Genomic DNA, 14,187 nt, shown 5'->3' with positions numbered 1-14,187 from the left:
ATAATGGCAGCTACACTTTACATCTTAAAGTTCTAAAAAAAAATATTTGGGAATGTCGGGCGGGCTGGATTGAAAAGCTTAACGGGCCACATGTGGCCCCCGGGCCTTAATTTGCCCAGGTCTGCACTATGGTACCTACATGTCAAGTGGAATACAGTGTGGTCATCTACAACCAAGCAGAGGTGGGACCAAGTCATTGTTTTGCAAGTCACAAGTAAGTCTCAAGTCTTTGCCCTCAAGTCTCGAGTCAAGTCCAAAGTCAAGACTGGAAAGTCTCAAGTCAAGTCCCAAGTCCTGAATTTTGAGTTTCGAGTCATTTCAAGTCCTTTTAACCCCAGACTAATATATTTACACAGATTGTGTATGCTTTTAAAACGCTGTATGTATTTATTAAAACAAGTGCATTTGAAACTGCAGGAAAAAAATAGTGCTGACATTGCACTTCATAATAGCACTATTAACCCGTCATTTTAAACATTTAACTCATTCCTTTACAGAATAAACACATTTAAAAAAAACAAGTGCAACTGTACTTATTTGCACAAACGTGTTAACATTGTATTTCCATGGCATATAGCATTGGAACTAGTTCCACTGCAGTTTCTATCCTGTTCTTACCTTATCTCATTGATCTCATCTCATATTCAATGTGTGTTTATGTGTGCGTACACATGAAAAACATAACAAATACATGAACATAACAATGAACAGTCGTACTTTTTAGATGTCAGGGCCCTATGCAATATGTACACATATTCTTAATATAGTATACATTTTAACCGACCTTTATTTGACTATGTCTGTCTTTTTGTAGGTTGCTAAAATACGCGGTGCTGCTGACCGCCGTCTAACGTTGCGTTACTGTGTGTGATGCATTCACCAACGTAACGTTATGTGTAGGTACATCATGCAACCCCGCTTAAAAAAAAATCACCTGACAAAAAGTATGAATAAAGTAGCGAACTGCAGTGGACGCAACAGATTGTCGTGTTTGCAATGACGTTATAACCATAGACATCTTATAAGTAGACACACCATTGGCTGCTATTACGCGAGCAATTTGGCCGCCATCTTGAAGAGGCGACAAGGTGCCAGCGAGCAGCCTAAACTGACAGGTAGAAAACAAAGATGTCGGGCTGGTGTTCAGCCTTTTCCTGCTCAAATGAGAGGACTGTTGAAAATAGGATTCTGGGGCTTACTTTTCATAAGTAAAATTTAACATTAACGTACTATTGGTTGTATTTTGTGAAAATAATATCACCACAGAGTTGAGAAGGAGCAAACATCTTCAATATTTGTATGTGAAAATCACAAAGAAATCTTCTGGGGGAGGATGACCCCGCCCCTACAGGTATTTGGTTTACAAACTTTCAGCCCCACCTAAAACAAAATTCACCAGCCACCACTGATTATGATGCATTCTCATTTTAGGCAAAATATAAGACAATACTCTCTTAACAGTCTAATTGTAACCAGGAATAAGTCTTCAAGTAACAATATTCAAATACTAACTTTGTTGGGTAAGACAGACTTTGGTTTTATTCTGAATCCGGTGAAACAGATTGGTGGTTTTAGTTCATATAAAGACTTTCAGGTGTTTATATACGTTTAAGTATTTAGCAGACACTTTTGTCCAAAGCAACATACATAAAAAATACATATAAAACAATCACTGTAAACATGATCATTTAAGGGAAGAATGTAATAGAAAATATTAATACAAAGTGTCAGGCTTCACGGTGGCGGAGGGGTTAGTGCGTCTGCCTCACAATACGAAGGTCCTGCAGTCCTGGGTTCAAATCCAGGCTCGGGATCTTTCTGTGTGGAGTTTGCATGTTCTCCCCGTGACTGCGTGGGTTCCCTCCGGGTACTCCGGCTTCCTCCCACCTCCAAAGACATGCACCTGGGGATAGGTTGATTGGCAACACTAAATTGGCCCTAGTGTGTGAATGTTGTCTGTCTATCTGTGTTGGCCCTGCGATGAGGTGGCGACTTGTCCAGGGTGTACCCCGCCTTCCGCCCGATTGTAGCTGAGATGGGCGCCAGCGCCCCCCGCCACCCCGAAAGGGAATAAGCGGTAGAAAATGGATGGGATGGAATACAAAGTGTCAAGACAGAATAAACTCTCTGTTGCTGCAAAAACGGAGATACAGTCTATAGGTCCCTAAGATATATAGATATCTAATGTATTCATACATTGTTTGTGTAGGATATACACATGTATATATAACTTAATCATATTGTTTCTTCAATTTAAAAATAGCTGACCGTTTTTTCCCCCTTCTCTGGGATTATTATTCCCAGTTTTGATCTCGGACGTCTCGTTATTTATAGCATATAAGAATATTCTATTATTTTTAAACAAACTATGAACACGCCAAAAATTGTCCTTTATCATAGTTGCACGTATGACAAAAAAGCGCGTGAATATAAGTGGTATTCAGTGAGGTAAAATGAATTAAATGTGCTGACAGTTCACTGCTCCTGACAAATGTATTGCCCTGAGTGGAGTGGATCACCACTCCAAGATGGCGGCCCCGCGTCTCGTCAGCGGCAATAGGCAGTAGTGCTCCATGCTGCGTCCACTTACAAGATGTCTACGGTTATAACGTTAGCAGTGAGTTTACAGCCTCACTGAATTAACTACACAACAAATAAAAGTTATGTTACTCAGCCAATAAACGTTAGCTTTCATTTAAAACTTACCCTTCTTTGTGCAACTTCAAATGTCGAACGAAGTAGGAAGTTGTTGCGTCTCCGTCTGTAATCTTCGAACCGCATGCTTTGCATACTGGAAATCGTTTTTTGTTGACCAACTCGTAGTTTTAATCCCCGAACGAAAATAGTTTTGGCATAATTTTTCCTCGCTGGCGGGTTGTTTGAGAGATCTTCTTCGTTGGTTTTCCTGCAATTTGATTGGCTGAATGCTGTGTGACGAAAATAACGTGGGTGTAATTTGATTGGCTGTTGTTCTGACAGGTAGCGCGCACGCGCTGACAGACACGCGCACGCAAAGGAAGATACCGAGCGCTCCTGAATAACTTTTTAATCGTTGGGTTTTGGGGAAAGTAGCAAGTCATGTCAAGTCAAAAGGCTCAAGTCCAAGTCAAGTCACAAGTCATTGATGTTAAAGTCGAAGTCGAGTTGCAAGTCTTTTTACATTTTGTCAAGTCAAGTCTAAAGTCATCAAATTCATGACTCGAGTCTGACTCGAGTCCAAGTCATGTGACTCGAGTCCACACCCCTGCAACCAAGCATATTTTAATTGTGAATCCCAAGACATTTGACACATAATAGTGTTGACTTTCATACTAAATTTGCTACAATACATTTTGATTGTGGCTTCACGGTGGAAAAGGGGTTAGTGCGTCTGCCTCACAATACGAAGGTCCTGAGTAGTCAGGGTTCAATCCCGGGCTCGGGATCTTTCTGTGTGGAGTTTGCATGTCCTCCCCGTGACTGCGTGGGTTCCCTCCGGGTACTCCGGCTTCCTCCCACCTGCAAAAACATGCACCTGGGGATAGGTTGATTGGCAACACTAAATTGGGCCTAGTGTCTGTCTATCTGTGTTGGCCCTGCGATGGTGTGGCGACTTGTCCAGGGTGTACCCCGCCTTCTGCCCGATTGTAGCTGAGATAGGCACCAGTGCCCCCAAAGGGGAATAAGCAGTAGAAAATGGATGGATGGACATTTTGATTGTAGCCCACAAGTAAAAGGGCATTCTTTAAAGTTCATTAACTACTTAATTTCAATAATATGTGTGGGATTTTTTTTTTTACTTCATTCTCGATGACATAATGTAATAAATATCATATTTTGGTGTGATCCATTCAAACAGGCAAAAATAATCTACATTATGTAAATTGAGACCTGTCAAGGAAAGAACATGTGTATCTACTGCCCTCTAGCGAGAAGCTACTGTTATTGCATGTACAGTAACCACAAAAGCAGGAACATATTGTATGTACCAGATTGCATGCAGGATGAGTAGTATGAGTATACTACTGATAAATACTGATAAATACTGATCAAATATCTTAAAATCTGAATCTAGGATGGTTTTATGTCTGCCACCAGCAGAAAGTAAATTGAAAGCGGGTTCTATGAAGGTTATTCCTCAAAGCAGCTTGGAACGCAGCACAAAAAAAATAAATTATTCCTCGTGCAGAATGTTTGGTATGTGTAATTATGGCAAAAACTAACTTTTACAATCCCAAACTAAAAAGAGTCCTGAGTCAACTGTAGTCTAACGCAGGCAAATCCCTTTAAATAATGCAAATAAATCAATTTAAATAAATAAGACACCATCCAAAAATATGCGATCACTGACTCTCAAAGGAACAAGCAACACACACACATACACACACACACACACACACACACACACACACACACACACACACACACACACGTATGTGTTGCCTTCTTGAGACCTGGGAAAAATGCCTACCTCTTTAGGACCACCCTCTCTAGATACTGTATGTAAAGATTTGTATTTACATTATTAATATATACTATGCCTGCGATGAGGTGGCAACTTGTCCAGGGTGTACCACGCCTACTGTGCGAATGCAGCTGAGATAGGCTCCAGCGACCCCAAAAGTGACAAGTGCTAGAAAATGGATGGATGGATACATACTATGCAAATATAAAAACCCTTGTTTTGAAAAATGAGTTGGAATGTATCGACCTGGGCGCATGGTGACGCGGATTTCGTTCTCCCAGGGATGCAGACGGGCTTCGGACACAGTGTGCAGGTAGGAAAAATGATTTATCAAAAAATAAATCAGACTTTGACAAAACTAAAAGAGCTAGCATGGGAGCTAGAAAACAAAAGGGCCTAGCGTGGAAGCTAGCAGGTAGCGAGCAGGAAAACAGAAGTCGTTATTTGTTGGATGAAAACAGATTTGGAAGCAAGACTGACTGACTGGAGAAGGCAGGCTTAAATAATGACAGTCATCACAAAACAGGTGCACATCCGGAACAGGTGGCAGGTGAATATAATGAGTAACTATGGAAACCAACTGAGAGGTTCACAAACAGGAACCCAAGGAGTCCAAAACTAACAGAAAACACAAAATGACTCAAAAATCTGGTTCATAATATGATCTGGGCAGCGGATCATAACATGGAATTTCAAAAGAAAAAGGTCACAATTTCACAAGAAAAACATGGAATGTTGGCAGTTTTATTAAAGGTCATAATTTTACTCAACGCAAGTCCAAATTTTACAAGAAAAACTGAACATTTGTGCAACATTATGAGAAAAGTTGGACTTTTACTCAATAACAGTTGCAATTTTACAAGAAAAGCTCAAAATGTTGGCAATTTTATGAAAAGAGTTGTAATTTTGTTTGACAAAAGTCACAATTTTATGAGAAAACTTTGAAAGTTTGCCCGATTTTTAAAAATATAAAATTTTTGGGTTGTGTTTTGTATTGTTTTTTTTTTACACAATAGTGGTGACAAAATTTATATAAATTAGCAAGAATGTCAGTTTTCATCATTATAATTACCATATTTCCTTGAATATAGAATTACTGCCGGGTCAAACTCGTTTAGCAAAATAATTAGTGCATGCTTAGCATTACCGCCAGGTCAAACTCGTTTCGCAAAATATTATTTTTATTAGCGCATGTCTAGAATTACCGCCGGGTCAAACTCCTTTCGCGAAATAATTAGCATATGCCTAGAATTTCCTCCGGGTCAAACTCGTCACGTCACGAGTGACACTTCACCTGTCATCATTTTCAAAATGGAGGAGGCTGATTTCAATAATTTGAAATCACATGAAAGGAAGAAGATGAAGAGATATTCAGTAGGATTTAAGGTCCAAGCTATTGAATATGCTAAAAAGAACAGTACGCAGATATGTTTTATTAATAAACTGTAGCTGCGTGTGTCATATATAAATCACGAAATGACTCCCGCCTCCTGGTGGTAGAGGGCGCTAGTGATCCTTCTTGCGACAACTCGGCTGCAGAAGAAGTGACAACAAGCAGCAAGAGTGAGTAGCGATCGTTTATTTTTTCCTCTTGCTTGCACTTTTAACATGGAGGATTACATATCTAAAATAAAATAGTTTTCTAAACTGGTCTTTCAATCGAAGCAGGAGGTAATAAAGGAAGATCTTTTAAAACTGAAGAAAGATAGGGAAGACTTCTATAAACAAGTTATCGATGGTTTTGATCAGAAGGAGCTGCACATGGACTTCATTTATAAGTAAAGTTAAGACCGTAGTAACGTTTTTTTTTTATTAAATGTGCTTTTCATGATGGTATCCTTACATCACACTCAAATGTATAATCGCAGGTCTAAATTTACCGCATGCCTTTGGTAATCGCCGGAGTGAGAAGAGGTTTTAAATGAATTAGTGCCCCGGCTGCAATTCAAGGAAATACGGTATTCACTTAAATGTAATTATAAAAATGTACAATTTCCCTTTACATTGTCATTCAAGGTCAAGATTAGTTGATCCATGCATTGCAGAATTGTCATTGGTGGATAGTGATAATGAAATCAATATATCATTATTACTAGTGCATCGACCAGGAATTAAGCCTCCTCTGTCTTAAAAAAAAAAAATAGTGACGCCTCTGTTTCGAACTTAAATCAAGGTTCCTTGACCGCGCCACAGTTACGTGCAACGAGATGCAAAAGTGAAACATTACCATAACTTTTTACGACCATTTCTTTGATCACTTTAACCTAGTTCCAAAATGTTATTATTGTGTGTGTGTGAATTCATAAATGTGAGTTTGTGTTTGTGGTTCCATGCTGGGTTTACCTCTACCAGGAGGAATGAAGCCTTTTGCATTTTTGATAGGTGCTGGAGCTTGTGCAAACAGTCCTATCATTGAACTGATTTTTATCAAAATATAGGTTTTAAGTCAAATACAACATAAAACATGAACACGCATGCACTCCTCAATGGTAGACTACCACCAGGAAAGAGACCGTTCATTATTAGAGAGAACAACAAACAAGTCAGAGTACTTCCGAGAATAGTGAACCTATAATCTGCTACAAATTACAGGAAGCTTGACCTTGTACAGTAATAGCATACATACTGTGACGATAGCTGGGCATAGTGATGCGGGTCGTTCTCTCCATGATGCAGTTCGGGCTCGGACACAGCGTGAGGCAAGAAATAATGATTCATTTAAATTAAAGAACAGACTATAAACAGAAAAACTTGCACTAGGCACGAAAAGGCAAAGCAAAGAGCTAGCATGGGAGCTAGAAAACCAAAAAAGCATAGCGCGGAAGCTAGCAAGTACAAAGAATCGGAATCAGCGTCGTCACTTGGACGCGAGGACGAGTCAACGGGAAAAGGCAGGCTTAAATAGACCAGTTGATCTGCCGCTTCTTTTCTTTCTCCTATGTCCCCCCCTCCCTTGTGGAGGGGGTCCGGTCCGATGACCATGGATGAAGTACTGACTGTCCAGAGTCGAGACCCAGGATGGACCGCTCGTTGGGACCCAGGATGGACCGCTCGCCTGTATCGGTTGGGGACATCTCTACGCTGCTGATCCGCTTGAGATGGTTTCCTGTGGACGGGACTCTCACTGCTGTCTTGGAGCCACTATGGATTGAACTTTCACAGTATCATGTTAGACCCGCTCGACATCCATTGCTTTCGGTCCCCTAGAGGGGGGGGGGTTGCCCACATCTGAGGTCCTCTCCAAGGTTTCTCATAGTCAGCATTGTCACTGGCGTCCCACTGGATGTGAATTCTCCCTGCCCACTGGGTGTGAGTTTTCCTTGCCCTTTTGTGGGTTCTTCCGAGGATGTTGTAGTCGTAATGATTTGTGCAGTCCTTTGAGACATTTGTGATTTGGGGCTATATAAATAAACATTGATTGATTGATTGAAATAAGGACAGTAATTACAAACAGGTGTGCGTCCGGAAACAAGAAGCAGGTGAAAGAAATAAGAAACTATGGTAACAGAACAAACCAGGAACTAAGGCAAACATTAGTAGAATACAATACAACAATGGAACAAAACCAGAATATGATATGAACCGGGCAGGGGATCATAACACATACTTCACATATGAGGTGGAAGAACATCAAAAAGCTGTATGGACTATGACTGATGCGCACACAATATGCTGCAATGCTGACAAAAAGTCACAACCAAAACATTTTATTTTCTTCGATCACTCTTTGTCACGATCGAAAGTTGACATACACGTGTAAAGGACATCATGTCATGGCTGTCTTGAGTTTCCAATGCTTTCTACATATCTTATTTTTTTGTGATATGAGTGATTGGAGCACATACTTGTTGGTCACAAAAAACATTACTGAAGTTTGGTTCTTTTATGAATTTATTATAGGTCAACTGAAAAAGTGACCAAATCTGCTGGTTTAGTAATCCTCCTTTTTCATTGTCCCATTTAAAGCACCAGTTCCATTGGCAGCAAAACAGGCCCAGAGCATAATACTAACACCACCTTGCTTGACGGTAGGTCTGGTGTTCCTGCGATTAAAGGCCTCACCTTTTCTCCTCCAAACATATTGCTGGGTATTGTGGCCAAACGGTAAATTTTAGTTTCATCTGACCATGGAACTTTCCTCCAGAAGGTCTTATCTTTCTCAATGTGATGTCAGATGAAACAAAATCAGCTGTATGGCCACAATACCCAGCAATATGTTTGGAGGAGAGAATCCATCCATCCATTTTCTACCGCTTATTCCCTTTCGGGGTCACGGGGGGCGCTGGCGCCTATCTCAGCTACAATCGGGCGGAAGGCAGGGTACACCCTGGACAAGTCGCCACCTCATCGCAGGGCCAACACAGATAGACAGACAACATTCACACACTAGGGCCAATTTAGTGTTGCCAATCAACCTATCCCCAGGTGCATGTCTTTGGAAGTGGGAGGAAGCCGGAGTACCCGGAGGGAACCCACGCAGTCACGGGGAGAACATGCAAACTCCACACAGAAAGATCCCGAGCCTGGATTTGAACCCAGGACTGCAGGACCTTCGTATTGTGAGGCAGACGCACTAACCCCTCTGCCACCGTGAAGGTGAGGCCTTAATCCCAGGAACACCATGACCATCGTCAAGCATGGTGGTGGTAGTATTATGCCCTGGGCCTGTTTTGCTGCCAGCGGAACTGGTGCTTTAAATGGGTCAATGAAAAAGGAGGATTAGCTCCAAATTCTTCAGGACAAGCTCAAATCATCAGCCTTGAGGTTGGGTCCTGGGCGCAGTTGGGTATTCCAACAGGACAATGACCCCAAACACATGTCAAAAAGTGGTAAAGGAATGGCTAAATCAGGCTAGAATTAACGTTTTATAACGGCCTTCCCAAAGTCCTGACTTAAACTTGTGGACAATGCTGAAGAAACAAGTCCATGTCCGAAACCAACAAATTTAGCTGAACTGCATTGTACTAATATATATATATATATATATATATATATGTAAATGTATCATCGAACACTGAGCTTATTATGATAACTGAACTGTTTAGTTGTTATATCTTGTTTTAGTACATGTCGGAGTCACATCATTTTAATTTGCAAGTATTATAAAGTGGACTTTGGAGGCAGTGGTCCAGTCTTAGCTGGGAATAGTGTATAGAAGGTGTGTTGCCTAGTCAGGAAGTAGTCTTTGCCATGAAGTTAAATGTGTCAACCTATGTTGAGCCCACCCATCCATTCATTTGCTACCGCTTGTCCCTTTCGGGGTCGCGGGGGGTGCATTCGGGCAGTAGGCGGAGAACACCATGAATTGATTAACGTGGACCCCGACTTAAAAAAGTTGAAAAACGTATTGGGGTGTTACCATTTAGTGGTCAATTGTACGGAATATGTGCAATCTAATAATAAAAGTTTCAATCAATTAATCAAAAAACACCCTGGACAGGTCGCCACCTCTATGTTTAGCCCTACAAAGTATTTATACTGCAAGTATTTTACTTATTACATTTGATGTAATGTGCATCTAAGTTGTGGTTTTCATCGCCAAATTGTGAGGCGTCAAATTTGCCGTGTAAAATTGCTCATGCTAATCGGTAGCCTGGCAAAGCAAATGCAAAAGCATCGAGCTCCCGCATTTTGGAAAAGTGGAGCCTTGATGTACGTCTGAAAATTTTTCTATCAGCCATACTTGGTTTTTTGGCTTGGAAAATAGAAACATTACCTCAAAAGTAGTCTAACCGAGTGCTGTTCTAGTTTTTAATTTGGTGCAGACATTGAAATATTTTACCATTTGATATAATGTAAGATTATGTGAATTCAGTCGGTGCCTATAAAATACCAAATTCAGTATATCCATCCATCCATTTTCTACTGCTTGTCTCTTTCGGGGTTGCGGGGGGTGGTGGAGCCTATCTCAGCTGCATTCGGGCGGAAGGCAGCGTACACCCTTGACAAATTCGGTATATAAGAGATTATTTTGTCAAAGGACTATAACGGGGGTCGGCAACCCGCGGCTCTAGAGCCACATAGCTCTTTAGCGCTGCCCTTGTGGCTCTCTGGAGCTTTTTCAAAAATGTATGAAAAATGGAAAAAGATGAGGGGAACAAAACATATTTGTTTTAATATAGTTTCTGTAGGAGGACAAACATGACACAAACCTCCCTAATTGTTATAAAGCACTCTGTTTGTATTAAACATGCTTCACTGATTCGAGTATTTGGCGAGCGCCGTTTTGTCCTACTAATTTTGGCGGTCCTTGAACTCAACGTAGTTTGTTTCTATGTATGACTTTCTCCGACTTTCTAGTACGTGTTCTATGCCACTTCTTTTTCTGTCTCATTTTGTTCACCAAACTTTTAACGGACAAAGGTGAGTTTTGTTGATGTTATTGACTTATGTGGAGTGCTAATCAGACATATTTGGTCACTGCATGACTGCAAGCTAATCCTACATATTGCATCATTAGGCCTCATTTGTAGGTATGTTTGAGCTCATTTAGTTTCCTTTAAGTCCTCTTAATTCAATTTATATCTCATGACACACTATCTGTATGTAATATGGCTTTTAATTTTTTGCAGCTCCAGACATACAGTGGGGCAAACAAGTATTTAGTCAGCCACCGATTGTGCAAGTTCTCCCAATTAAAGTAATGACAGAGGTCTGTAATTTTCATCATAGGTACACTTCAACTGTGAGAGACAGAATGTGGAAAAAAAATCCAGGAATTCACATTGTAGGAATTTTAAAAAATGTATTTGTAAATTATGGTGGAAAATAAGTAAGTCAACCATTCAAAGCTCTCACTGATGGAAGGAGGTTTTGGCTCCAAATCTCAGGATACATGGCCCCATTCATTCTTTCCTTAACACGGATCAATCGTCCTGTCCCCTTAGCAGAAAAACAGCCCCAAAGCATGATGTTTCCACCCCCATGCTTCACAGTAGGTATGGTGTTCTTGGAATGCAACTCAGTATTCTTCTTCCTCCAAACACGACGAGTTGAGTTTATAACAAAAAGTTCTATTTTGGTTTCATCTGACCACATGACATTCTCCCAATCCTCTGCTGTATCATCCATGTATCCATTTTGGTATAAACTCAACTCGTCGTGTTTGGAGGAAGAAGAATACTGAGTTGCATTCCAAGAACACCATACCTACTGTGAAGCATGGGGGTGGAAACATCATGCTTTGGGGCTGTTTTTCTGCTAAGAGGACAGGACGCTTGATCGGTGTTAAAGGGGAACATTATCAGCAGACCTATGCAAGCGTCAATATATACCTTGATGTTGCAGAAAAAAGACCATGTATTTTTTTAACCGATTTCCGAACTCTAAATGGGTGAATTTTGGCAAATTAAACACCTTTCTGTTTATCGGTCTTTTAGCGATGACGTCAGAAGGTGACGTCACCGAGGTAACACACCCGCCATTTTCACATTACAAACACCGGGTCTCGGGTCTGTTATTTTCCGTTTTTTCGACTATTTTTTGGAACCTTGGAGACATCATGCCTCGTGGGTGTGTTGTCGGAGGGTGTAACAACACTAACAGGGAGGGATTCAAGTTGCACCACTGGCAAGAAATCTGCCGCCAAACCCCCATTGAATGTACCAGAGTGTCTTCACATTTGACCGGCGATGCTAAGACAGAAATGACACAGAGATGTATGGATAACCTGCAGATGCATTTGCAACCATTAAGTCAACCAAATCACAAAGGTGAGTTTTGTTGATGTTGTTGACTTATGTGCTAATCAGACATATTTGGTCGCAGCATGACTGCCAGCTAATCGATGCTAACATGCTACGTTAATCGATGCTAACATGCTATTTACGCTAGCTGTATGTACATTTGAAACTAGATACCCACATTTAATGCGAAACAAACACTTACCAATCGACGGATTTAAGTTGCTCCAGTGTCACAAGATGCGAAAGTCCTGATCGTTTGGTCCGCACATTTTACCGGCGATGCTAACAAGGCAGCCATGCTATGGGCCACTTCATTAGGTACACCCACGCTATGGCCGAATAGCGTCAATAGCAATTCGCTCGATAGCTTCAATTTCTTCTTCAATTTCGTTTTCGCTATCTGCCTCCATACTCCAACCATCTGTTTCAATACATGCGTAATCTGTTGAATCGCTTAAGCCGCTGAAATCCGAGTCCGAATCCGAGCTAATGTCGCTATATCTTGCTGTGGTAACCGCCATGTTGTTTGTATTGGCAGCACTGTATGACGTCACAGGGAAATGGACAGTGGTTTTGAAGATAGCGAAAATAAGGCACTTTAAAGATTTATTTAGGGATATTCTGGGACCGGTAAAATTTGGAAAAAAACTTCAAAAAATGCAACAAGCCACTGGGAACTGATTTTTATTGTTTTTAACCCTTTTGAAATTGTAATAATGTTCCCCTTTAAGGAAAGAATGAATGGGGCCATGTATCGTGAGATTTTGAGCCAAAACCTCCTTCCATCAGTGAGAGATTTGAATGGTTGACCAAATACTTATTTTCCGACAAAATTTACAAATAAATTCTTTAAAAATTCCTACAATGTGAATTCCTGGATTTTTTTCCACATTCTGTCTCTCACAGTTGAAGTGTACCTATGATGAAAATTACAGACCTCTGTCATCATTTGAAGTGGGAGAACTTGCACAATCGCTGGCTGACTAAATACTTTTTTGCCCCACTGTAATTAGATTACCGTATTTCGTTGAATTGCCGCCGGGGCGCTAATTAATTTAAAACCTCTTCTCAGTCCTGCGCTTACCAGAGGCATGCGGTAAAAGTAAGCATGTGCTAATTATTTTAAAACCTCTTCTCACTACGGCACTTACCAAAGGCATGCAGTAAAAATTTAAGTGTGATGTAAGCTTGGACCTTAAATCCTACTGTCTCTCACAGTTGAAGTGTACTTATGATGAAAATGACAGACCTCTGTCATCATTTGAAGTGGGAGAACTTGCACAATCGCCGGCTGACTAAATACTTTTTTGCCCCTCTGTATTTGTTTTTGTATTTTTGGTCCAATATGGCTCTTTCAACATTTTGGGTTGCCGACCCCTGGACTATAAGAAAGAGCCAACATGCTATGTTTCTGGTAAGTAGAGACACTTTTCACGTGCACCTCCCATTGTGGCTTGTGCACTTTAAGAGAGAGAAGAGTAGTGTGTGAACACATCCACGTGACCCCGTCAGCATCAAGTCCAATAAATCAGAACATACCAGACGACGTCTGAGAGCTCCTCCTGGTCACTTTCACACCCCCGGAGGAATCTCTGAGCTCAGGGTCGCCACGGAAACAGCTGTAATAGTTGTTTAGTTGTCTTACCTTCTTCATTTTCTACCCGACCTTTCTTCTCAGAGGTCAAATTGAGAAATGCGGCACATCCATGAAAAGGTTCAGGCCATAAAGGAGGTAGAAGGTGGGAAGAGGAGGGGGAAAAAAAGGGCAAAACGCAGCAGGGTCAAAGTTGGGTGACGGATGATTCATAGTTACTAAAAACTGAGGCTTTGTTGAAGACGACAGAGGGCACAAAGTGGAAAATAAGCAAAGGAAGCAATTAAATCGGGTAAACTTTGAGGTAGCGGAAAGTATGCTTTAGAAGATAAAGGATAGGAAGCAGTCATGAAAGGCTCTGCAGTCACCGCTGATTACAAAGGAGCAGACAAACAGGATTTTAATGAGGAATGATTACCCCAACTTTCAGGTCCACAGCGACATGATCTGCATACTGCTCTTCC

At 41.0% G+C, this 14,187-nt stretch overlaps 1 long non-coding RNA gene across 1 annotated transcript; it reads right to left on the bottom strand.

Annotated features, from left to right (window-relative positions):
- Positions 1-3,312: 3,312 nt before the first annotated feature.
- On the bottom strand, positions 3,313-13,957 carry LOC133563713 (uncharacterized). The gene is made up of 2 exons (XR_009809085.1): positions 13,669-13,957; positions 3,313-3,498 (listed from the first exon to the last, which is right to left on the bottom strand). It is a non-coding gene; the product is annotated as an uncharacterized LOC133563713 (long non-coding RNA).
- Positions 13,958-14,187: the final 230 nt, after the last annotated feature.

The sequence above is a fragment of the Nerophis ophidion genome, linkage group LG12, assembly GCF_033978795.1.
Source record: "Nerophis ophidion isolate RoL-2023_Sa linkage group LG12, RoL_Noph_v1.0, whole genome shotgun sequence".
NCBI lineage: Eukaryota > Metazoa > Chordata > Actinopteri > Syngnathiformes > Syngnathidae > Nerophis > Nerophis ophidion.
Note: the sequence above shows the minus strand (reverse complement) of the source record. Positions and strands in the feature narration are given on the sequence as shown.